A 24,854-nucleotide genomic window follows, 5' to 3' on the forward strand; every position below is an offset into this window, starting at 1 on the left:
GAGTTATTGACACCTGGCGGTGAGCTTGTACCTGGGATTATGATAAAGGGGCGGTAAACAGGGACGGTTAGGCACAGGCAGAGACGGGCATGTGGGCAGGGCTCCTCCAAGTTCCATGGCAGCGGAGAAACGAGGAAGCCTCCCCAAAGATGATCAGCGTCTCAGCTCACACGGCTCCACTGGAAAGGAAGAAGAGCTTGAAGCCAGTTACGTGTCAAGCAGTGTTGGGGTTTTTTCTCTTTACGCCTGGTTGCACTTTCTGCTCTTTTCTACCCGCTTCATGCTCTAGGAGTCCGCCCTCCATGGGCTGCATCCGTGGGTTCCTGTGCCTTCTGGCTTCCAGTTTTGTAATAGGCAGCCCCCAGAACAGGAGAGAGAGCACCTCTGAAGCTTCACCACGTCTGTTTACAGCACAGTGGAGATTTCCCAAAATGAGCGGGAAATGCTCAAGACCCGGTCAACACCCACGGTCAAGCCCTGAAGCTTCTGCCTTCTGTACTTGGCTATTTCAGCAGTAAATACTGGTGTAGACTTAGTGCATCCTGAGACTGGCAACATTTGGGTTAGGCTCATAATTTCTCTAGGGAGAAATATGTATAATTCTGTCCATTTTACAGATAAGGACTCTGCGATAAAGTACGGCCCTTTTACGACAAGCCATGGACCATCTTCCTCCATATCAGGGTTTCCTTGTTGTTTTATTGTGGTAAGATACATATAACATAAAATATGCCACTTCAACCATTTTTAAGTGTACAATTCAGTGGCATTATTACATTCACACTATTATGCAACTGTCACCACCATATGTTTCCAAAACTTTCCCATCACCCCAATCTTCAATCTCTTTTTCTTTTTTAATTTTTTGTGGTAAAATATACATAACATAAAACTTGCCATCTTACCCATTTTTAAGAGTACACTTCCATGGCATTAAGTACACTCACACTGTTGTGCAACCATCACCACCATTCATCTACAAAACTTTTTCATCTGCCCAAACTAAAACTCTCTGCCCATTAAACAAATCCCCATCCTCTCCTCCCCCAGCTCCTGACACCAATCATTCTACTTTTTGTCTCTATGAATTTGACTACTCAAAGTACCTCATATAATTGGAGTCATACAGTACATGTCGTTTGGTGTCTGGCTTATTCACCTAGCATAATTCCTTAAGGTTCACCCATGTTGTAGCATGTGTCAGAATTTCCATCCTTTTTAAGGCTGAATAATATTCCATGGTATGTATACATCACATTTTATTTACCCATTCATCCATTGACAGACATTTGGGTTATTTCCACCTTTTGGTTATTGTGAATAATGCTGCTGTAAACACTGATATACAATATCTTGAGTCTCAGTTTTCAACTCTTTTGGATATGTATTTAGAATTGCTGGGTCATATGTTAATTCTATGTTGAGTTTTTGAGGATCTCCATGTGAGTTTCACTTTTTTATTCAAAAACAGAAAATAAAAGGTTAAAAGCTTTGACCTACATGTCCATTATTATGTAATTTTAATAAGTAGATACTAAGCCTACAAGAATTTCCAGTAGAACCATCTAAAGAGTTTTAAAAAAAATATACAGCATCTAGGGAGGGTTATAATCCAACTCCTGGTTCCTGACCTATTAATACTGATGCCTTATGCCATTGTTGAAAATGCAATAATGTGTCAATAGATGCATCACCCTTCTTTTTTTTTTTTTTTTTTTTTGTGAGGAGGACCAGCCCTGAGCTAACATCCAATGCCAATCCTCCTCTTTTTGCTGAGGAAGACTGGCCCTGGGCTAACATCCATGCCCATCTTCCTCTACTTTATATGGGACGCCGCCACAGCATGGCTTAACAAGTGGTGTGTCGGTGCGCACCCGGGATCCGAACCGGCGAACCCCGGGCCGCCGCAGCAGAACGTGCGTACTTAACCGCTTGCGCCACCGGGCTGGCCCTGCATCACCCTTCTTTTGAAGTTAAAGTAGTTTTAGAAACATCTTGTTAAACTTGACTTCTTCTGGTGAAGCAGTCAGTTTTATACTACTATTTTTAGGAATATAATTGCGTGAAAAAATTCCTTATTTTGAAAATGAAAGCCCTGCCACACCTACGCACAGAGACGAGATGGGAGAGAGACTAAACTCTCCATCATCCCTCCAATCTTTGAGCCCACACCTGCACTACAATACCTCCACCATATCCCGACCCGGAGCTGCTCTGTAAGGCTCTCTTTATTTTTCCCCATTAAATCCAATAAAATATCAGGGATAACTCCATGCTTCTGCTTGACAAATAAAGAAGGGAGTCATTTATCACCTGGCGAGACAGAGGCGGAATCTTCCAGGCAGCGATACCTATTTAAAGCGAGGGTCAGAACAAAACGTCAGCCGAGCGTCCCTGTCTCCTAAGTGCATCAGTGGTGAGGTGCGTTTTGAAAAGTGATGATAACGCCAGGGGAGCAGAGCCTGTCTGATGCTTAGTGAAGACTGACACATCAATTCTAGGAAACTCGGCACTGCTCTTGCAAACATCCTCTCTCAAATTCAGTTGGGGATTGGGATCGCCATGATGGTGGGGGTCTTGGGGATGCCATGCATTCATCTGAACTCGTTTAGTAGCAGGGCATAACTAAGCCCCGGGGATATCGAGTCTGGAACTCCCATTGGACACAGCAGCCCTGGTCCCAGCTTGTAATCAGATGTCTTCTAAGACAAAAAGAAATGGCAGCTCCTTTCACAAGGATAGTCAGATCCACAGCACGCAAACCCAACTCTGATTCCAATGTTGGGTGGAAAATTTATCCTCCCTTTCTTTTTTTTTAATTTTAGGGAAAAAATTGTTAACAGTTTTCACAGGGACTTTTTAGAAACCTTTTTTCCTTGAGAAGTGGAGGATGATGTAACACACTGGAAAGCAGTCCTGAGACACCCTCACTCAATAGTTCTCAGATTTTAGAGGGCCAAAATTCACCTGCTGCATGCTGGTTAAAAATGCAGATTCCTGGGCTCCCCCTCTAGAAGGTTCTGATTCTTTAGGTCTGAGCACTAGGGATCTGCGTTTCTAGCCCCACCTCAGGTAAGCTGGATGGGGCGGTGTGTTGTTTCACTATTGCTCCTATCAAATTACTACAGCTGAATGGTTTAAAACACGAAGTTACTATCTTATAATTCGGAGGTCACAGCCAGACAAGAGCCTCACAGGGCTACAATCAAGGTGTCAGCAGGGCTGTGTTCCTTCTGGGGACTCTAGAGGAGAATCTGTTTCTTTGCTTTTTCAAGCCTCTAGAGACTTCTGGCGTTCCTTGGCTAATGGTTCTCTTCCTGCATCTCCAAAGCAGGCAATGTTGCCTCTCTTTGACCTTGCTTCCGTCCTCACATATCTCTCTCTCTCTCTCTCTCTCTCTCAACCTCAGCCAAGAAAGCTTCTCTTTCTCACGTTGCATCTCTCTGACTTCTTTTCTGTAGTCACATCTTCCTTCTGCCCTCCTCTTATAAGGATGCTTGTGGTTGCCTTGGACCTGCCTAGATAATCCAGGATCATCCTCCCCATCTCAAGGTCCCTAGACTCAATCACATCTGCAAAGTCCCCTTTGCCCTGTTGCTTCATTGGTTCTAGGGATTAGGGTGTGGTTATCTTTTGGGAGGAGAGCATAGGCGTTATTCTGCCTACCACAGGTGGTCTGCAGAGCAGATGTAGAAGAAAAAACTGCAAGGAGCAGTGTTTACTCCATTTTTCTAGTGACCCATGATGCCCATAAGCCAGTGGTTCTCAACTGCAGAAGGGGGGTGATTTTTCTGCCCCAGGGACATTTGGTAAGTTCTGGAAGGAGTCATGCATTAGTATGTGGATGGAGACAAGAGAGAAAGAGAGCCCGTGGGTAGGGAAGCCAGCTGGTGGCCAATGGGTCTACATAACTAAAGAGCAGCTGTATTACCTTCCACGCGTCCTCCCCTCCAGATGCAGTCCTAATGGAAAGTACACGCAACGCAGTGTCAGGTGAGCCTGCGTTTGTGTCGCAGCCCTGCTGTTATGCCAGGCGTGACATGGAGCTTGTTTCATTAACTCTCTGAGCCTCAGTTTGCTCATCTATAAAGCGAGAAGCGTCATACCCCTTCCAGAGAGGTGAGATGAGCCCTGGGATGTGATGCAGCTAACAAGCCCTTCACCTGGTTAGCTCCCCAACCACTGACTAATGAGTATCCATTTCAGTCTTGCTCAGGTGGCTTCTCCCAGAAGCGGGGCTTCAGATTGTTTAATGTTGCATTAGAAACTGCCCAAACCTCCTATATCTGGATGCTTACATCTAACTGATAGTGGTCAGATCAAAAGGACAACCAGCACAGCAGCAGCTTGCACTCGAAATAAGCCCAGGTGTTGGCCAAATGTAAGACTTAAACTACAACAGTTAGGGAAGGGATTATGAAAAGTCATCAAATCCTATAGAAATGTGCCTATCACCAGTCCAGTCCCCAAAGCAGTGCACACAAAGTGACTGTCGTGGACATAAATGGCGGATGTCCAACCAGACACCTATAGAAAAGGAAGCCTGTTGCGGAAAATAAATAGAAGGTGAGCTAAGGGAAAATGAGTCTGTATGTTTTCTACATGAGGGGAGGCCTCAGCAGGGGTGACATGCCGCATCACAGATGGGTTAGATACAGCAGGGACAGCCTCGCAGAGCGGAAGTGGTGCCGTCAGCCTGGCCAGTTAGTACACTTCACCTGGGCGAGCCTCAGCTTCTGGGTCGTGTTGAAACCAAACACATCCTGGCTGAGCCTCCGTGTGCATCCTGGCAGGTCCTGTTTGTGGAAATGAGCACGAGCAGGTGAGCACCCCTAATTGAAATGCAGCCTGGTTGTGGGAGACCCTGCTGTGGAAGCCAGATGCACAGCTCGTGCCTGGCACCACAGGGCAGAAGGGGACACACCAGCACCATCCGTTATCCCTGAGTGTGCGCGTGAAGAATGCACCCGCATCTGAGAAGCAGGGAAGGATCGCCATGGAAACGCTTAACCGCTGACTTTTCAGCTCCCGGTACCTATAAGGGGAGGCGCTGACTGTGACCCATTGCTAATGGCTTATCAAGGTAAGATGAGAGCATCTTGTCCTTCCCTGGTCAGAAACAACACTGGGCATAATTTTCCTCTCCTCTTCCCTATACATAGGAAAGGCCTTGTAAAAAGTGCATATTAGACCCTTTTTCTTCTGGGAATGCCCCACAAGATACAGTGAGATTTAACCTAAAAGCCAAAGATCTACCAGATTTTTAAGGTGAGAGGGCATCCTTCTACAGCACAGCTTTTATGTCAGACCAGCTTCTAGGGGACAGCTCCATCACTGTCTAAGAATTACACCGAGGAGTTAGAGGATTGTAAAAAGGAGTGCAAAATTGCTTCTCCCATGTCACTGCAAACCCATCTCTACTGCGTGCCTCTGAACTCCATGTGATGTATTCAAATTCTTGACTCCATTACGGTTGACAAATGGGTCACTTTATCTAAAATGGGGCCCCTTGGCATCCATTTAGAGCAAAGACACCAAAAATTAAGAGTATAAATTGTTAGCCTGGCTTTAAAATTAGCAAATTGATTTGATTTTTGTGTCTTAGGGTCAAGAAGACACATGAGAAAGCCTGGCTTGTCCATGAACGTGTCATGGCTTCACAGGGAAGAAAATATTAAGGAAAAAAAATGCTCAGCTTAGATCTATATAAATATAATCATCTATATTGATCTAATACTTTAAACTTTTGGAAGGCCTTTTATAACTGTTATCTTATTGATCATCCCTAATTCTTTTTTTTAGATAAAGCATTTACATATATTGTTATGGGCTGAATTGTGTCCCTCTCAAATTCATATGTTGAAATCCTAACCCCCAGGACCTCAGAATGTGAGTGTTATTTGGAGATGGGGTCTTTAAAGAGGTATTTAAGTTAATTTGAGGTATATGGTGCACCCTAATCCAATAGGACTGGTGTCCTTATACAATAGAGATGGGCACACAGACACGCACAGAGGGCCCACCATGTGAGGACACAGGGGAGGAGACAGCTGTCTACAGGCTAAGGAGAGAGGCCTCAGGAGAAACCAACCCTGCCCACACCTTGATCTTGGACTTCTAGCCTCCAGAACCGTGAGGAAATATGTGTGTCGTTTAAGCCCCCAGTCTGTGGTACTTTGTTACAGCAGCCCTAGCAAACCAATACATATATTATCTACATCAACTGCTGGCAGGTCTCCCCTCTTTGTTTCATAACCTCCACTTCTTGATGGCCTGCTATGTGTCAAGCACAGGACAACAGGTTTTAGATTCCTAACTCAGCTAATTCTCTGGGCAAGCCCACACAGTATGCATTAGTAGCCCCAGTTTATGAATAAGTACACAGATGCTCGGTGTTAGGAATTTGCCCATGATCACACTACATGATGCAGCCGGACCTCCAGTCCAGATATATCCAAGACCAAGTCTTGTTTTGTTTCACTGTGACATTGTCATCCTCCAGGGCACAGGGGTTTTAAGGAGTGAAATGTGTCTCCAAGTGTCAGGAGGAACACTTGTGCACTGGGGATGCCTGGAGGGAGCTGAGAGCTGTGCCACGCCCATCTGCGAAGGGCCCACCACCAAGCCCATGGTGGCGAGACCTGGGTCACCCTGAAAGGGAAGTGGGGGCTGAGACGCCCACCCTAGTACTCAACCTCAGCAGAACGTGTATGGGACACCTTGGGTGAGAGGTAAGACAAACCCACTTTTCCTCCTCCCTTTCCCTGTTCCACCACATCTCCTCGTGTGGCCGATTCCATCAGCTTTGTGTCTATATCTGTTAGCTACTGCTGCATAACAACAGCTTAAAACAACATCTACTGATCAGCTCGCAGATCTGTGAGTCAGAAGTCCAGCATGACATGGCTGGGTTCTCTGCTGAGGGTCTCATGAAGCCGAAATCGAGGTCTCTGCTGGGCTGAGCTGTTACCTGGAGTGTACAGAAAGAATTCATTTCCAGGACCATTCAGGTTGCTGCATAAATTCAGTTCCTTGCAGTGGTAGGAGTGAGGTCCCCATTTCCTTGCTGGCTGTCAGCCAGAGATCACTCTGTGCTCCTAGAGGCCACCTACACTCTTTCTTACATGGCCCCTCTGATCTTCAAACCACCAAGAGCGCCTGAGTCCTTCTTAAACATCAAATCTCTCTGACTTCCCCTTCTGCCACCAGCTGGAAGAATATCTCTGCTTGTAAAAGGCTTTGTGATTAGATTATACCTACCCCACCCCAACAATCTCTGTTTTGCCGATGAGGCAACATAATTAAGGAAGTGATATATGATCATGTACTAGGTTCCACCCACACTCAGTGGGGAAGGGACTATACGAGGGTCATTGTTAGAATTCTGCCTACCACAATATGTCACAAACACCCCTGTGTTCTTTCCATCTCTTCCTTCCATCCCACACCAGCGTTCTAACTGACCTCTCCTCCTCCTAACCATGCCTCCAGTCTTCCATTTTCCACCCTGAAGAAACAGGGATTTGTTCTCCAACATCAACGTGACCTTGTCACTCCTGTAGCTAAGTCCTCATTTCATTCACTCCACATTTATTGTACACCTCTGCATGCTCTCGCACTACTCTGAGCACCGTATTTAGGGAAGCCAATCAGAGAAACTCTGTGCAGAAGGGCATGCCCTCCAGGAGGAAGAGAGATCACCCAAACACAGACGGGTATATGGGCAAGACTGCCACAGAGCATGATAAAGAGCTACGAAAATGAACAGATGATGCAGTGGCTGGACAGGGAATAGTGGTGGGGCTAATTTAAACAGGCAGCCTGGAAAGGTCTGGCTGAGGATGGGGAGACATGAACGGAGACATGGAGCCACCCATAGGAAGGTATTGAGGACAAGTGTTCCACAGAGAGACCAGGAGGTTGAAGACCTTGAAGTGAAGAAGGACTGGCTGTTTGAGGAGCTAGGGGCAAACACACACAGGGCAGAGCCCCTGCTCATGAGGAATTCCTTGAAGAAATAAAGTCAGAGAGATGCAATGATCTATGGAAGGTCGGCATAGTCACCGAGTGCAAACTGCACAGGTACCCAGTTCAGGTCACCTCGAGATGAGCTGTGACCCTCAGTAGAGGAACATGGCCAGCCTGAGGTGATCACATGGGGGGGAGGGGCAGCAGTTGGGGAAACAAATGCCCTGACCTCACACACCTCTCTCTCTCCCTCCATCCCTCAGGCTCCTGCCTGGGCTCACTAATGGGCCTCTTTAGGTGGAACCCAACCAGAAGCTCAAGGGCACACCTCCAGTTGATGTGGTCCACAATGGTCGGCCTCCAGGGATGGAGAGGGGGATGGAGAAGAATGCAGAGTGGATCTGGAGGGCTAAAAGGACCCTCACGGCCCCAACCCTGAAGTCTGGAAATGTGCCCACGTAGACAGCTGGCACTCCCTACTCTCAGGTCTCCTAAACATTTAAGATTCAGTAATTAGAAGGCATTGCTGATCGCCATTTCTTTATTTCAAGAACCTCCATGTTACTGAGGAACCCAATACTGAGAATCCTGTTTCCCTTCGGGCTCGGCTGATGTCTCGGCTCTGCTGCCCAGAAGTGTGGGGCACTACCCTGCTCCATACTGGGCGGGCAGCTCTCTTCTCATGTCCTCCGAGCTGGAGCCTCCACAGGCATTCTGGCACAAGAGGGCTCGGCCAGCAAGATGTGTCATCTTTTCTACAGAGATTTTCTCTTATGGGATCCATTTACTAGTGGCACAATTATTACTCGAGTGTAGCCCTGTGGTCTCCAGCTGAATATCATCTCTTTATCCTTCCTTAGTAAAAAAGGCTCTCGAAGTCTGCAGACACCCACCCCAACCCTTAATGAGAATCACCTTTGCTCTGTCCGTCTCACATCTTTTATCCCCAATCCTTTGCACAGTTCCTGACCCTTCTTGAACATTTACTGAATGATACATTCTGGGAGGAAATTAGCACAGAAAATTACAGGTCCGTGGTGATGAAATAAATGCACTGGACAAAGTCAGAAGGAGAACCCTGATACATCACATTAACATATGATCTGGCTGAAAGGACAAGTATCCTAGGTCTCATCGGTGAAGATAAACAGACCTTACCTCCACTCGGGGACCTTCTGCTTAGAAGTCGCCTACATCCACACTAGTTCCAAACCCGTTCTGGCAGCCGACTCCCAGAGAACAGGAGGGAGGTGTTGTTGAAAATGCATTCTTGGTGTAGCAGCATGCGATGCAGTGACAGTTTTATACTGGGTGTAAACGTGTAAAACTGTAATCACCTTTACTTAGAATGAATTTAGGGAGCAAAATGGTCTTGGTTGTGGCTTACTTACTGATAGCGGTACGTGGTAGTGAATCGACTGCTAAACAGTGCATCATTCTGCCATCTACGTGCTCAGGTAGAGCAGTGTTGGAAACTTTGGTACTATGGGCCAGATAGTTGTTTGTTGTGAGGGTGGTTCTGTGCATTGTAGGATGTAGAAAACTTTCCTAAAATTTGGGCTGAGGCGCTGTTGCACACAGGGCTTTGTAATAAGAACTGGGTTAGAGGACTGGGCCCATTGGCCTTTCACTGCACTCCCACTAAATGATGACAACTGTGGGAGCCAATTATGCAAAGCTTTCACCCTCGTACATGCTTGGTCATGCGCCTTATTTAAAAGTCAACCTCTCTGGGGTCTGCGCTTTTCAGATGAGTACCTATCTTCAACAGCTCCACCAAGGTGCTTTCTCCTTTCAGGTCATGTCTTCTCTGCATAATGAGGCATTCTTCTGGGACCTGCAAGACTCCGAGGCACTCTTCCAGTTGGATGTCAGGTGGAAGGATAGAAGGAGGATGTTTTAAGGTGCAGAGCAGGCCTGGCTGCCAGCCTCTTGAAGACCTTGCTCTGTGATTGAAGAGACCAGGCAGCTCCCTTCAGCAGCCATTGACCTCTGTTCTGTTTTACGTTTACTGTATGGTGTTCACGTCAGGGTAGAATCCTCCCAATGGCTAAGCTGCAGGGTTTCTTCTCAACACAGTAATTACATCTTATGTCTCCAAAGGCAGCCCTTTTAGTTCAGCCCTTCGTTTTAGGGAAGTAAATACCCTTCTCTATCAGCCCGGAAGACACCATTAGTCTCCTTTGTATAGCCAATTGTGCTAACGACATTTAATAATTATTAATGTCCCAAATTTCACCTTATTTTGTTGTTCAATAAGCTTGATTACTGCTGATTACCTTAAATTACACCATCACCCAGCTTCACTTAGCACTCACATAAAAACACCTGCTCCATCTCCTACCTACCTACCCCACAAAAAACTTTAAGAACGAGATGTGATTCCCTGCTTTTGTCCAAAAACACACCCTCTGTTTCTAGGCGTCATATTCTATTTTTCTAGTGTACGGTTGGAAAGATTTCTAACTTGAAGGAATGTGGGCTTTCCCTAGCTGTGAATGTGGTCTCTCCTTCAGCAACTTCGACCTTCCGTTGGCGTCTCAATGAACCTGTGGTTGTCTATAAGCTGCCTCTTGTTCTTGATCTCATTGGATACTCATTTGATGCCTTTTCCTATTTTTATGGGGAAACTAAAGCCAGCAAGTTGAGAGGGACTTTCACTGTTGGGAGAAGAAGGACACACTCCATTCCTGCCCTCCCCTCTTACCCTGCTTGACCCTTCCCTTGAAGCCCTTAATTACAGCCAGCCTTCTGACTCATTCCTTTTATTTTTTATCATTCTCATTCATTAAACTTTTGTTGAGTGAATAAATAAATATATGCACGAAGAAAATAAATAGTGGTGTCAGAAGCTTGCTCCGTGTCACCAAGCTAGCTATAATCCGAGCATGTCTTTTTCTCCCAGCTTTATTGAGATGTAATTGACACATAACATTGTGTAAGTTTAAGGCATACAACGTGTTGATTTGATACATTTATAAATTGCAAAATGGTTACCACCATAGTATTAGCTACCACCTCCATCCCTTCACACAGTTACTATTTCTTTTTTGTTGTGAGAACATTCAAGATTTACTTTCTTAGTGACATTCAAGTATACAATACAGTATTCTAAGCTTATAATCACCATGGTGTACATTAGGTCCCCAAACGGTAATCTTATAACTGGAAGTTTGTACCCTTTCACCAATATCTCCCCATTTCCCCCACTCTTCAACCCTACTCTATTCTGCTTTTTCTGGGTTTGTCTTTTTTAGATTCCACATATAAGTGAGATCATACAGTATTTGTCTTTCTCTGTCTGGCTTATTTCACTTAGCATAATGCCCTCAAGGTCCATTCAAGTTATTCAATCCTGCAAATAGCAGGATTTCCTTCTTTCTCATGGCTGAATACTATTCCATTGTATATGTATACCACATCTTCTTTATCCATTCATCCATTCCAGACACTTAGGTTGTTTCCATATTTTGGGTATTGTGAGTAATGCTGCAATGAACATGGGAGAGCAAATATCTTTTCAAGATACTGACTTCAATTTCTTTGGATATATACCCAGAAACGGGATTGCTGGATCATATAGCAGTTCCATTTTTAATTTTTTGAGAAACCGCCATACTGTTTTCCATAGTGGCTGCACCAATTTACATTCCTACCAACAGTGCACTAGGGTTCCCTTTTCTCCACATCCTCTCCAACACTTGTTATCTCTTGTTCCACCTCATTCTTTGAGTAGCTACTTCACTATTTTCTATCCTATAGGGTTTTTTATTTCCCACTTGCATTTATTTTCCTCCCATTTTTTCTGATTTTGCATGTCCAAACTCAGTTGCAAACACGATAGCAGGAATCGTGGTCTTTCTGTAAATCACTCATCTCCCCTTGAGGTCTGAACCTGTAGTAGCTTCACCCCCAAATTGAGACAACTGCTGTTGTTTTATTTAACATTCCAAAGCATGCAACATTTCCAGACTGTGAGTTTCTTGAGGGCAAGAAAGGTGTCTTGTGCTTCTTTATATCTTCAAAATCTTGCTCAGAGCCTGGCACAGGGTGGATTCTCAAATGTTTATTGGATAAAATGAGAATAATTTTATAATTTTATAGTCTCTTCTAAAATAGAGACCTTCCATTCCCTCAATAAATACAGCATGAGAACCAACTATGTTTCAGGCACTGGGATATTGGCATAGCCATGCAGACAAGTTCCTTGCTTACTTGGAATTTAAATTCTAATAGGGCAGGTAGACCAAAAAAAAAGACAAACAATGAAAAGGGTGATTTCATATGGCCATATATGCTATGAAGAAAATAAAGCAAAGGAATGCGGTAAAGAAGGGGGCAAATGGATAGACAAATGGTCATGGACAGATTCTCTAAGGAGGTGACACTGGAAGTGAGAGACCTGAATGATAAAGAAAAGAATCTGTCATGTTACGACCTAGGAAACAAAGTTTTCCAGACAGTAGAAGGAGCAGCAGGTGCAGAGGCGCTGTGGTAATGAGAAGCTTGCATCATAAAGACATGGGAAGAAGACCAGTGTGGCTGGGGTATAATTTGGGGTTTTGAGAAGATAGGAAATGAAGTTGGGGAGTAGCAGAGCCACTGGGTCAGCAATTAAGAGAAGATCCCTTTCACGAGCAGCAGAAGGAGAAGGGAGTTGTGGTATATTCTCTGAGGCTAAAAGAGTAAGAGAATTATATAGTGTCCTTTGGGTGTCATTGCCAATAATAAGACCAGGTTGTTCATCCAGGACCTCACACCCACCATATATTCAATCATCCAGCAACAGCTTCCCTGTCTCTGGCAAGGGAGAGTCTTTATCACGTGGAATTACGAGCCTGCTGGGGAAGGCTTGTCATCATCATTTACAGTGTGAGCTGCCTCTCTGGATCATGCCCCAGTATGTTCAGTCCTGGAAGGGAAGATCAAATTATACTGAGAAGAAAAATACCCAGCCACAACTCATCTTCTCTATTTGAGCCTATCACTTAAGCTATAACCAAAAACTCAGAAAAGAAAGACATCTGGAACTGTCCCCAATCTGGAAGTTCCAAGATAAAGAAGCAAGCTTACTAAATGCATAAATAAATAAGTGAATGTGATGTGATTTCAACATATCAGACTGGTGACATATCAGAAAAGCACGATAAAACCAGAAATATGAGAAAACGGCAATACAAACACATGACTGGTGGGAAGGAGAACTGATATGACCCCTTTGGAGGCCATTTTGCAAAATCTAATAAACTTCAAGATGGGTATAATCTACAACCCACCAATTCTACTTTTAGTTATACACCCTAGAGCAATTCTCCCAAGTGCCCACAAAGAGGGAGGTACATGGATGTTTGCTACAGCACTGCTTGTTATAGCAAACAACACATCAGCCAAACAAAAAATCTAAGTTCCAGCAAGAGGGAAATGGATGGGCTATGATACGTTCATAAAATGAAACATCTCATGACAATTAAAGCAAAGAGACCAGAGCTACTTGTGCAAACATGGGTAAACTTGAAAACACCACGTTGAACGGGGAAAAAAAAGTTGAAAAATCTTTGGTAAAATAGACCATTTGTATGAATTCTGAAAAACTCAGAACAATCCACATGTAGTGAAAATCTAAGAAAGATCATTTAAATGGCATCGACCAGCTCTGGGAGGGAGGGAAGGAATGTTGGCTGTAGAACCATCTTGGTAACATTGTGCTTCTTTTTACATACTCTGAAGCAAAAGTGATCAAATGTAAATGTTGTGTGAAATCTTTTTGCTGGGTACCCTTAAGATACGTTTCCGTAAATTAGATTGTGGAGCATTCAAAGGTTCTGTTGGCAATAATAATTCAATTCAGCAGTGACAGGATTTGGGGGAATCTGGAGGGATCACTGTTTCTTACTAGTTGGAAACTCTGGTTGCTAAAAACTAAACATGACATCATCTGGATTGCCAAAGGAACAATTCAATTCTTCAAAACTAACAATGTTCACATATTATTAAGAATTTCTTGTTTTTCCTGAAGAATTGTGACTTCAGGCTCTACCAAAGTAATCTTGTTTGTCTTAAAAAAATAATGAATTCTCTAGTAACCTGAGAAGGCATTTCCTACTGTTTTATCTGAAATTTTATCAGCAACAGTAGCTCTGTATTATTCATTAGAAGGAACATGGAAATTTCTTGACAGAAATGTGTTGCAGTCTCTGAAAAGAAGAAAAACACTAGGAAAAAAAATGCAAAAACAGACCTGGATTAGTTGGTAAGGAATTTGTTTACTGGTGTTTAAAGAATATTATGAAATGACACTGGTGAACATGAGTAAGCTCTTATTATCACAGAGGGTAAGAAAATGTCTCTCTTCCTCTTCCCCAAATGACACTGAAATAGTAAGTGTGGTAATATTGGTAAATTGGTAAATATTTTTACCAACAAAAAGTTGGTAAAATAAAATAGGAGTGTGCAGTAACAATGGGAAATAAGGAGCATCTACAGTTACTATTTATCTTTTCCAAACATATTATTAGCGAGAACATTTCTAATAACAAGCCTTTCTATTTACATCCATTGGGATAACACATAAAAATATTTGCTGCTAGTTCTGTAATTCTTTATTTGAAATTTTGCAGAGTGCCTGTCCTGATCTCATTTTGGGGATGGTCTGCAATCATTACATTAACTAACTCAAGACCAATGATGGGCAAAGTCAGTCATAAAGCATTTTGTATTCGCAGCTTCTGCCTTCTCTTACTTTCTGTCTTCGGCATATTCCTTCAGCCTATCAACACCGCATCATAATAGTACTTGCTTGGTGCACCATCGGCCTCCTCCAAATATTTGTCCACAAATAAAAAGAAAGAAGGAAAACAGATTGGTTCTTTCTAGCAAACAGAAGAGCAAATGTCTCCAGACTCCCCAAATTCATTCTCATGAGAGGCCATTAGCCTCACTGTCCAGAGATCCGAAGGATTGGAGAAAAAAAAAATCCAAGAATTTAGATGAGCATATGAAAATATATTACCTAAAAGTGCCCCTAATAGTTTTCTTTTGTTTAAATAGCTGCTCCCCAGTGAGAATTTGCATTGTTCTATTGTGTAATAAATACTGAAAGAGACTCATTATTGCTTAACCATACAATGAGCACGCACACTGCTCCCTGGGATAGAGACTGCTTATCCAACTGAAGAAGTTAACTCCTTCAGGACCACAAATGCCAAGTCTACGTGTGCCCTCAAAAGTTCCTTAACTTCATAACAGGTTGATTCTCTGAGGTATTTGTGCACAGAAATATCTGATTAAAGAATTGCCTTGTTTAGCGTCTTAGGAAATCCTCACATTTTTAACTCCCTGATTCAATATTATGATTTTTAAAACCAGGTAGACATCATACATAGTTTACTGAAATTCTAAACTTTGTCATGCAGAATTGAAAGTTTTGTTAAAAGGGAGTTCTATATTGGGGTCCTAGTTTGCGGTTGGAGCATTTCTTCTTCGGTCACCACTGGAGCAGAAAATACCACATTTTCCCAACACACATGTAAAACTGAATACAGAGACTACCAGTGATGAACTTTCCTTCATTTATTCATCCATCTGACATATATATGTTTGAGCACCTCTTATGTGGCCGTACCAATAGTAAACACTGGGAATTGTGCAAGGAACAGAATCTGAGATACTGCTATCAAAAAGCACAGATGTTCTTGAGGAAAATACAAACGGCTTGGGGAAAGGCAGACAGAGAGCAATGAGTCGTGGAGAGATTTTATACAGGTTGAGGAGGAAATGCAGAGACTTGAAGAAAAACAAAGCAGTGAGTCCTGTAGATATGGCGGCAGCGGGGACAGTGCTCCTGACAAAGGCCCTGAGATGAGAGCATGTTTGAGGAGTTTGAGGACCAGCAAGGAGCCAACACTGCTGAGACAGGGGGATTCATGGGAGGGGAGATCAGCGCAGAAGCAGGGGCCAGCCACACAAACCCTTGCTGGTCATTGTAAGAACAAGACAGGAAGCTGTTAGAACATTTTAAGGAAAGGGTGGAAATTAACTAACTTACGTTCTGAAAGAATCACTCCATACAGAAAGGGGAAAAGAAGAACTTTACAGGGAAGAAGTCCGGCAGACAGCGCCTTAGCCACGTGAACAAGGTTAACATCACAGTGATGCGTCCTGTGGACATCATGTATCCCGTTGGCGATGTGATGAGGAGGGCCCTTCACCTCTATGTTGCTCCTCTCCAAATCCACAAACCCCAGTCTAATTGTGAGAAAACATCAGACAAACCCAAACTGAAGGTCCTTCTACAGACCTTCATGCCTGACCAGTCGTCCTCAAAACTGTCATGAAAGACACAGAAAGAATGGAAAATTGTCATAGATAGAGGAGACCAGGAGACATGTAACTAAATGCAGTGTGGGATCCTGGATGGGATCCTGGGACAGGGAAAGGTCATTCATGGAAAAACCTGGGAAATCCAAATAGAGTCTCCACTATAGTTAATGGTATTGTATCAACATTAATTCCTTAATTTTGACAAATGTACTGTAGTTGTGTAAGGTGTTAACATTAGGGGAAGCTGGCAAAGAACATATGAGAACTCTCTGTAGTGTCCTTGCAATTTTTCTAAACTCTAAAATCAAAAAGGTTTTTGTAAAAAAATAATAATAATAATCTAGCCATTCACAAAGACAAGTACAAGAGCAAGAGGACTAGTTAGACGTGAGAAACAACAGTGACTTAGATCAGGTTGGGAGAAGTGGAGGGGATGACCAGTGGGACATGCTTTGAAAGAAGAACCCAGGGAATCTGCTGCTGGATTGGATGTTGGTTATTAACAAGTGGGAGAGAGGGGTCAGGGATGATTCACAGTTTGGCGGCCTGGACAACAGGAAGCATGGAGGTATCAGTGAGTGAAATGGCCAGACGGGCTGGGGAACAGGATTCAGGGGAAACTAAGAGTTCATTTTGTGGTTTTGTGTGTGTGTGTGTGTGGGGAAGATCAGCCCTGAGCTACCATCCATGCAAATCCTCCTCTTTTTGCTGAGGAAGACTGGCCCTGAGCTAACATCCATGCCCATCTTCCTCCACTTTATGTGGGATGCCGCCACAGCATGGCCTGACAAGTGGTGCGTCGGTGCGCCCCTGGGATCCCAACTCGGGCCACCAGCAGCGGAGCGCACACACTTAACCGCTATGCCACGGGGCCGGCCCCTAAGAGTTCCTTTTGGACGGGTGAAGTATGAGATGCCTGTTAGCTATCCGAGCAGAGAGGCGAAGTCGATGTATTGGAATGAATTAGTCTAGAGCTCCGAAGAGAGGTTGGGGTTTGAGGTACAAATGGGGCATCACCAACAACAGGTATATAATCCCCTGTGAAAGGGGAAGAGAGCCCCTAGAGACTGGGGTTGGGTGTGTGGGAGGGAGAGAAGGAGAGAAGGGCAGGGAGGGAGGGAAGACAGTCAATAGGCAGTGCCCTCCATTACCAGATGCAACTCCTATAATGTAAGGAAGCCTTTCACAAATGAAGATGGAGGCTTAGTAGCCAGGATGCTGAATAGCCAGGGCAGTTGAGGTGGGAGTTTGTCATAGAATATATATGTATGCATGTGTGTGCATACACACTGTATACAGACACACACAGATAGGTATGTATTTCACTTTGTACATTGTCTTTCCTTAACGTAGGTTCCCTTTCCAAGATCCATGGGGATTTCTGAGATTTTGCATCATCAGCTGCATGTATTCAATTATAACTCATCTGCATAGCAAACTACAGATAACAAAGGGGCAATTTTCTATGCCAAAGGGCTTAATCTGGACATAATTACCACTGAAATAATGACAGGGGTTGGATAGTCAGGAAAAACTCTTTTCGCTCAAGAAAATAATAAACTTAATAAATCATATCTACCCCCAAAGGCAAAGTCTGCAAGAATTTAGTATAGTCAATGAGAACTGTTTTCCCCTTTCCATTCTAGCCTTAACACAGCATTCTTAAGTCCTGTGGAGAGAGTCCTGAATAAACAGTTTAGGAGATTGGAGAGCCCCAATCACAGTCCCCATGGGATTCTCTTACAGGGAAATTATGACTCAAATTACATCTGAGAGTATGTAATGCTCCACACTACTTTTTAAAGTGGATCTTTTTCTAAATGTTAAATCATACAGAAAGCAAGGGGCTGCATTATCCCACTTCGAGTTTTCTTTGGTTCTTAAGTTTGTTTTTTTATGCAGTCCTTCTCCAAGCTATTTCCCTAGACTTGCAGGACTCTAATTTGAATGGAAACTTACTGCTGGTGCGAGCACATCACATCTGCCTCATGAAGATTCATCCTCTCTCCTCCCTGTGGGGTACCATCTTCCTCTCCATGGTGAGGCATGAATTCAAGGGGAAGTTGCAAAAAGGGATTCAGGTGGTGTTGTTTTTAAAGGAAACTGTCAAATAAGAAACGAATCTGGACTTAGTAAGGAGAGATCTGTTCGAAAGGACTGTTGCAAGGGGGGGAGAGAGGGCCTGCTGTAAGAAGGGAGAATGCTAATCCAAGAAGGAGAACCCTCTGACCACAAGGACTGCAGACCATTCAGTGTTTGGCAAGGAGGGGTCTTCTATTACAGGGAGGAGTAAACAAGGCTAGAAAGAAGCAGGTGTGGGGAAGTGGGATGAAAGGCTGGCCTGATTGGTCAGTCGATGTGAAACTAGTTTACCCTGAGACCAGCCTGTCCTCACTGGGGGGAGCAGGGGGATGCTGTCTGCCCGGCTCAGGCTGAGAGTGGGCCAAAGGTCAGCACCCTGGGGGAAGGAGAGAATCTTAACCAAAATTTGGTTAACAAGTGTCTTAGTGTGTTCTGGAAGCTGTAACAAAATGCCACATTAATCATTTCGCACTATATACCTGTCACAAATCATCACATTGTATACCTCAAATTTACACAATGTTGTATGTCAATTATATCTCAATAAACATGGGGGAAAGATTTTATAAGATGGGATGGGCTTATAAACAGCAGAAATTTATTTCTCACAGTTCTGGAAGCCGGAAGTCCCAGATCAGGGTGCCAGCATGGTCAGATGAGGGCCCCCGTTCTGGTTCACAGCAGGCATCTTCTTTCTGTGTCCTCACATAGGAAAGGGAGGTCTCCTGGGTCTCTTTTATCAGGGCACTAATCCCATTCATGAGGGCTCCACCCTTAGGACCTAATCCCCTCCCAAAGGCCCCACCTCCTAACACCATCACATTGGGGGTTAAGATTCAACATACAAATTTGCGGGGGGGGACACAAACTTTTAGACCATAGCAACGAGCATTTTGTTCCGATTGGTTAGTGGGGACACGCAGTTCGGCTGATCATTTGTGAGGCAAAGAATGGGAATTTGGCGAGTCTGTGTGTGGCCTTGTCCTGGGTAAACAGGGTGGGGATGAGGGGGCATATGTGAGTCCTATCTCAGTCATAGGGAAAATGGTGGTTCTTCACAGCAAGTTGTTTTCCAGAACACCAAGGATGGAGGGATTTCTTAATCATCACTATTTTCCAGGATCACAGGGCTTGGGTAAAGTTTGACACTGTCAGTACCAATGAAGGAAAATTTAAAACTATGTCATTAAAGGACAAGACAGGAGCCACAGAGGTGGCAAACTGATGACCTGAGCAACCAGGAAAGCTTGCTCTTAACTCACTCCCAGAAAAACACATAAGCAGGATGAACGCCATTTTTGTAACTTCTTGGAAGTTAAATAATTGCTCTTTTCTCATGTCCCAAGAATGAGAAATCCTGTGGCTGGAGATTTCACTAACTGTTTAAGTGACTATGAAAATGCCAATGCCACCCTGCCATTTAGAGCTTCCTGGGGACGAAAATGCGCAGGAATATCAAATACTTGAGCTACATAAGCCTTGTGACCTTTCTTGGAGATCAGATTGGAGGGGACAACCACAGAGATGAAGCCCGCCCCTCGTCTTTCCACCACTGTCGGCTCATTTTCTTTTACTCTTGACTTTTTAACAAATATTTTACAGTTCCTGTTTAAAAGGTCAGTGCCTCTGGGAAGGACTTCAAGTCAGAAGCTGATCAGAAATATGCAGGATTCAGATAGGGATGGGGTTGTGGAGAGAAAGAATGGGAAGGCAGCAAAGAGAAACTTCCCCCAGAGCTGGCCCTAAACCTGAGGAGAATCCCACCCTTTGATTTTGTTCACCCCAATGACCAGTGGACAGAGGGATTTTTATTTTGATTTGGCTTATGTGAAGGACCTTCCTCCTTCCAAAGTCACCTGCCTTCCCTCCACCATATCTGCCCTTGGGGAAACTGTGCTCCTTCTCATCACTCAACAGGCTACTGAACACAGCCCACCCTGTTCTCTGGATGTTAATATGGTTTTCCATCTCAATGGAAACCAAATTCAATATTGTTTTTCTTTAAATGTTTTCTTTCCACGTTGTAGTGGTTTATTTTACAAAAAGGCTGCTTTTATAAGAAAACCAAGACATATATTTTCAATGCAAAAACTTCAGAAACAAAAAATCACATGGGCATTTACAATCATTAGGATTTTAGTGATTCACTGTAGAGATAATGATTTGGATTGCCTGCATTTATTAAAAAGGAATGGACTGTGTGCAGAAAATAGCATAATTTAGAATTTATGTTGTTCATTGTAAATGTAGAAATAAAATCACCACCACCAAAATACGTTTGTAATTTTAAACATTACATTGCTATTTATACAGCTTGTTAGAATTATGTGTAATTTTACTTAGTTGCACATTAAATCTATCACAGGGAAAGCAAACAATCCTACTATCTTTGTTATTAAAAGCTCTCTCATATCTGAGAGATGACCCTATTAAGTAAAAGTTAGAAAAATCAAGGAGGAACTTAGCTTCCAATTTCTACAGGAAGTTGGACGGTATCAGAGGTTACTGACAGTGAAATCTCTAACCACCTAGCAAAGGAAGACATGTCCTACAGCTCTCTGACCACCCTAGCTTGGATTAATATTGCTCAATGAAGGCCAGTTTGGGTTTATAGCCTATGCCACTTTGTCCAAGAATAGAATTCAATGAGGTTGTAAAGTAGTTTAAGCCTCATTTGGACTCACTTAAGTTATAAAGCTATTAGATAAAGTACATAAAACTTTTGATAGAACACATAGAATCTCTATGTATCTTTTAACAGAATTGAGGTTGTAAATCCATGATCCCGCCACCACTCTGACACTGAGGGTGTGGGAGGGGGAGGAGAAATACAACGAACACCAATTTTTAGTAAAGAAATTATAAAGACTCCTAAAGAAAAGGAGGGTGAACTGGTGTTCACAAGCTATCAAAATAAAAAATTTTCATAAATTATGCCCAGTAAATCAAATGCCATTTGTGCATTTTATGCATACTTGCAACAAAGAGATTCAAGGAAGATGGTGGGAGAGGGCGTTTGAAGAGACCACTGCTTAAGAATGACTTACAAGGGATTCTTCTGGCTGAAGTCTCCAGTAGGATCCCCTGGAGCTCGAGCTACTTAACGTTTATTTGTATTAGCGATATTCTGTGTGTCAAAACTCACAGAGGTTGGGAGAGTGACAAGCATTATTGTAGAGAAAACACTACCAGATTATTTTTATATAAAGGTTTATTCAGGATTTTTAAAAAATGAAAACATTAAATTTTAATGCACATTATAAATATAGGGAATTCAGTCTCCTTAGATGAATAATGTTTTATCAAGTTAACTCTCCATTAACCCCAAGCAGATTATCTACAATTCAATGCAACACAATTATTGAATATCACAAGGCACCATGCTAAATGCTGTAGATAAAAAGAATAAAATAGCCTCCCTGCCGTCTGAGTCCTCACAGTCTAATGGAAAGAATAATACATGAGCAACCAATTAAAATGAAATATGATAAATGCTACACATAGAAGAACAAGGAAACAATTCTGCTGTTTTGTTTTGGCTTCACCAGAGACTGAGGAAGTTATCAGAAAAATAAAGACAAAGTGACATTTGAGCTGGGCACACAGTTTTCTGGGTTAAAAAAATAAGTGGGGATGGACACCCAGGCTGAAAGAGCAGTATAATTAAGGCACAAAGGTACAGAAACTGAGGATGAGCCCTGGGAAGCATGAGGAACCCAATGCAGGCATAGCACAGAATACACGGAGGAGAATGTCAGAGAGGACCTGGAAAGGCAAAGCTGGGACAAGGAAGTAAAGACCCACCAACAGTTCACACCCAGGGAGCCGTTTGCCTGGATCTGTGTTTTAAAACCCATAGCTTGCATGGAGGATGGATTAGAATGGCAAGATGCTGACAGTACAGAGACCATTTGGGGAGCCAAGGGACAACCAATGGGGAGATGATGAAGGTCTAGGCAAGAGCAGAGAACAGCAAGACAAGGCAGGAAGAGCTGAGAGAACAGAGACTGAACTGAGGGTATTTGACGACCAGTGGAGGTGTGAATTCAGGAAAAGAGTCAAAAACCTGCAGCTCTTCGTTGAGGCAACTGGAGGTTGTCATTACTAATAAGCTGGAAATCCTGGAGGAGACACATGTGGGAGGGGGTGTGATGGGGACAGGGTATATTAGCTGTGGGCACACTGATTTTGAGCGGACCATGGGACATCCAAGTGGACCTATATGACCAGAAGACAATTAAAAGGACTCAGAAGAGGACTGAAGATGGAAAAATAGACTTGTATACCATCATCACATGGAAATTGATAAGGACCTAGCAGTTCTTTTATCCCCTGAAAGAAAGAAAATGCAAGAAGCCCCAGGCAAGGAGCATACCCAGTCTGGGAAATGTCCTCCTTCTTCTCTCCTTCTTAGGGTCTCCAAATCCCGTTACCACCTCTCCCTCATCCCTATACCTGATGCCAGTAGGAATGTTTACATCTCAGTTTGGATTCTGGCATTTCTTTGTGGTCCCAGTTACTGGCCATTCATATTCAAAGTTGCTTCTCAGCACAAGAACTGAACCTCTCCCCACTGACAGACACTCAAGGACCTTCCTAGTTGTGGTCTGCATCCCTTGATCCAGACTTAGTATTTCACGAGGTGCAACTCGTACAACAGCTTCCAAGGAGGAATGTGCACCAGTGGCAAGGGGAGATGGGTGAAGGTGGAACACGGGGAAACATCAACACCTTAATGAGGAGAAGCTGGAGAAGGGGGCAGAGAGAGGCTCTGAGGAGAGAGATGAGATGATAGAATTTGTGGCCAGAGTATATTTCTAAGATACTGGTATTGGCTGCGTGAATATGAGACGGACTCAGATGAACTGAGATTAGCATTTGCAACTCCATTTTGCGAAGGGAACTGTTTATCTCAGTCTGGAGCTCTGGCCTGCACTACTTCTTATCCTCCCAGTACCAATTTGCCTTTTTTTTTTCTTACTGACAGAATCCCATATTTACACGGACCAGCAATGTTTAGCTAGCTATACTAATAATAGTTAGTTCTAAAGGAAGCTAAGCTAACAATACTCATTATCACAGCCTCCCTGTGGCTGAAGGAGGTAGGGTGGAAGACGGCACACAACCCAGTTCCAGACAATGACATATAGGGAGAAGTCCCTGGGTCAGGAATCCATGTGTGAATCAAAAGATGAAACTTCATAGAGAGGAGTTTTTGGCTCCCACATTCTTCTACTTGAATGTGAACATGACGTTCGTAGAAACAGTCTGTGTTCTGATCATGAGAGTGAAATCAACACGTGAAGAACGGCAGAACAAAAAAACGATCATGGGTCCCCGATGGCATCTTCAAGCCTCTGCCTCAGCTTTAAATATCCTACTTCTAGGGGCCGGCCCCGTGGCTTGGTGGTTAAGTGCGCGCGCTCCGATGCTGGTGGCCCGGGTTCGGATCCCGGGCGTGCACCGAGGCACCACTTCTCCGTCCATCCTGAGGCCGAGTCCCACATACAGCAACTAGAAGGATGTGCAGCTATGACATACAACTATCTACTGGGGCTTTGGGGGGAAAAAATAAATAAATAAAATCTTTAAAAAAAATAAAAAAATAAAAAAAATAAACATCCTACTTCTAGAATTATTGGTTTGTGAGGAAATGAAAATCTTTTGTGTTTAAGCTATTTTACTTGCCTTTTTTGTTGTTGTTACTTGCAGCCTTATGCGATCTCACTTCACGTATGAGGAATGTGTATGGCCATCACCATGGGAAGCAGAGAGGAAGTAAGAGATACTGGTATGAAGGAGGTCAAAGAGGTGTGAGGTTAGACCTTTAGAAATGTCATCATGCGAAGTCTGTATTCTCCAGGAAAAGGGGAAGAGGTGAAGAGGCAGGACCACTGGAATCCCACCACTGCAGATAACTCTATGAACACTGTATTATGTAAGCGGAACCTGCAGTAGTATATACTCAGAAGATGTGATAAAGAAACGTGATAAAATTTTATTCTGGAAGCTGCCACAGTTATCCAAAGCTGAATTACAATGCAGATGCAGGCAGTCTTTTCCTAAAGCATCAGGTAAGCATCACCAAGCAATACTAAGTAGAACTTGTGACTCTATCTGCAAAGCAGACTCCAATGTATTACCCAAGGTCGGGAAGCAAAGCTTCAAGTTTAGGGCTTTTGAGGGTGACCCACTTGGAGACTCTCTCTCTCCCAACTTCTCTCTATACACTCAATTCTCCCAGTCTTTCTTCCTGAGCATCATTAAGCCTTCACCTTCCTAGAGAAGCACTAGCTCTCTTTTATGAAAACGAACTCTTAGCTTTGGGTCAATTTTGTGTCTCAAGCTCAGCTTCAGTTGGTGCCTCCAGGGTTTCTCTCCACTCTGACTTTGCAACGCTATGCTCTGGCACTGAACACAAGCACAGGAGAACATAGGGGCTTCTCCTCCAACAGTCCCCTGAGTCAGGTTCTTCCTGACCTATA

The sequence above is a fragment of the Ceratotherium simum genome, chromosome Y (assembly GCF_057802395.1).
Source record: "Ceratotherium simum simum isolate JZ-2026a chromosome Y, ASM5780239v1, whole genome shotgun sequence".
NCBI classification, from domain to species: Eukaryota; Metazoa; Chordata; class Mammalia; order Perissodactyla; family Rhinocerotidae; genus Ceratotherium; species Ceratotherium simum.